At 37.7% G+C, this 2,500-nt stretch overlaps 1 protein-coding gene across 3 annotated transcripts in view; it reads right to left on the bottom strand.

The window, feature by feature from the left end:
• The window catches only part of LOC113817993 (potassium voltage-gated channel subfamily KQT member 1), a 496,279-nt gene that overhangs the window by 210,504 nt on the left and 283,275 nt on the right, over positions 1-2,500 (bottom strand). The gene's annotated exons all lie outside the window — the stretch shown is intronic.

Below are 2,500 nucleotides of genomic sequence, written 5' to 3'. Positions count from 1 at the left end.
AAAGTTGAATACCAACCTGCTTAATCAGAAAGTCATATACAGAATATATACGTATATTAAATGATACAAAATTTAAAAATGATTGAAGCTGAAAAATGACATCAAGAATTGCTACCCCGTTACCTTCACAAACGTGTCAAGCTGAATAATTCATCTCGGCGTTTCATGACAGTTTACACCCATTGGCTTTGTGGCATGCTGTCAAGCCCCCATTACATGCCGGGCGAAAATGACAAAGAGTTGAATGGCATGCGCTGAGTTGCGTTTTAGAAGGGACCCAAGCCACTGCTCGTCTTGGCTGCCTATTACGCTTTCCTACTCCTTCCTGTCCTTTCCTCTTCCATTTTATTTCTCTCCTACCCCATTCCTTCTCTTGATCTTACCTGTTTTACCTCCCTGTTCCGTCTTTTCCATCTTCCCCTTTCCTCTTTCCTTGTTCTACCTGTTTTGTCCATTCACCTTATTCACTCGTTTATCTTATTTCTTTCTCCCTTCCCCTTCTTTTCCTCAATTCCCCCCTTTTCCATTCCTCTTCCTCAATTCACCCCTTTTTCCTTCCATTTGGCCCCTCCCCCGTCTCTCCTTCGCCTTTTCTCTTCCCCCTTTCTCCCTCTTTTCCTTTCCTCTCCTCTACCTTTAATCCTTTCTCCCTCTTTTCCTTTCCTCTCCTCTACCTTTAATCCTTTCTCGCTCTTCCTTTCGCCTCCTCTACCTTTAACTCTTTCTCCCTCTTTTCCTTTCGCCTCCTCTACCTTTACCTCTTTCTCCCTCTTTTCCTTTCTCCTCCTCTACCTTTAACTCCCTCCGACAGCAGCATTCCCTAACGACCTGTTCAGCCGTAGGTAACTTGGCGTCAGGTGCTCTCAGGTGCTCGAGCTGCCAGCTGTACTCAAGCACCCTCTAGATTTCGCTCGGGGCGCTCACTAAACGTTTTTCGGCGGCTGTTCACATCGCGCTGTAGATCCACTATGGTAGCATTTCACTGTTAGAGTTCGTAGTGGGGTATTTTGCATTCATAATGGTGTGTGTTTTTTTTATAATTTTATATGTTTTGTGTAGTTTCTTTGTAAGACTTTTTAAAAGGTATTTACTTTGTTAAAAGTATGGGATATGGTGTATGAAACCGTATTTTTTTCACAGCAAAAAGTGGTTGTTCACACACGCACACACACACACACACACACACACACACACACACACACACACACACACACACACACACACACACACACACACACACACACACACACACACACACACACACACACACAATACATACAGAGGGAGAGGGGAGGGGGTGACAAAACCTCCCAAATACACACGGACAAAAATTACTAATAACGAAATGCTATGAAATGCCGCGTGCTGAGTTCACCGACGCGTTACACTCACCGGTTAATGGAAACCAGTCGGCATTTTGGCCCTGGCACTCCCGGATTGAGGGCGGTTTATAGCAATCCCATTGTACAGAGTGCCTGGCGAGTATTTTTTCTGTCTTTTTTTTTTTTTTTTTTTTTTTTTTTTTTTTTTTTTAAGTATAGATGGAATACTTCCACACAGGACAATTCCCTATACCTTCTCAGATATACACATCATAAGTTTAGACTATTCCTAGGCTTAAATGAGTGTTGTCAAAAAAGAAAAAGAAAAACATGCAGTACAGAACCATAGACAGATTTACCTAAAAATGAAAGATAAAAGACAAAAAAAAGAAATAAAACAACAGGAATATTATATCACATAGTATACAACAATGAATAGGATAAATACACACAAAATAAAACAATAAACAAAAATAAAATCTTCACAAAGGACGGTTCAACGAAGATCGACCTCGTGTGAATACCATAACAAATTTGTAGCACTTTGTTATAGCAATCAAACCGAAAATATTAATGACACGTGCATCTACTTAGATATATTACGATCTTAAACACTATCCCCGTAAGAACATAGGATAGATATACGCTTATCCTCTTCAAATTCACTGCTACAAAAAGATAGATAACATAAGTATATAGATATATTACGATCTTAAATACTACGTAAGTGCGTAGGATAAATATACGCTTTTCTAATTCACTGCTATAAATAGATAGATAAAGTAAATAGATATATTACGATCTTAAACACTAACTCCATAAGTGCATAAGATAGATATACGCTCATCATCTAATTCACTGTTATAAATAGATAGATAAAATAAGTAAATAGATATATTACGATCTTAAATACTACGTAAGTGCGTAGGATAAATATACGCTTTTCTAATTCACTGCTAGGAATAGATAGATAAAGTAAATAGATATATTACGATCTTAAACACTAACTACATAAGTGCATAAGATAGATATACGCTCATCATCTAATTCACTGTTATAAATAGATAGATAAAATAAGTAAATAGATATATTACGATCTTAAACACTAACTCCATAAGTGCGTAGGATAAATATACGCTTTTCTAATTCACTGCTATAAATAGATAGATAAAGTAAAT

Source organism: Penaeus vannamei, chromosome 20 (genome assembly GCF_042767895.1).
Source record: "Penaeus vannamei isolate JL-2024 chromosome 20, ASM4276789v1, whole genome shotgun sequence".
NCBI lineage: Eukaryota > Metazoa > Arthropoda > Malacostraca > Decapoda > Penaeidae > Penaeus > Penaeus vannamei.
Note: the sequence above shows the minus strand (reverse complement) of the source record. Positions and strands in the feature narration are given on the sequence as shown.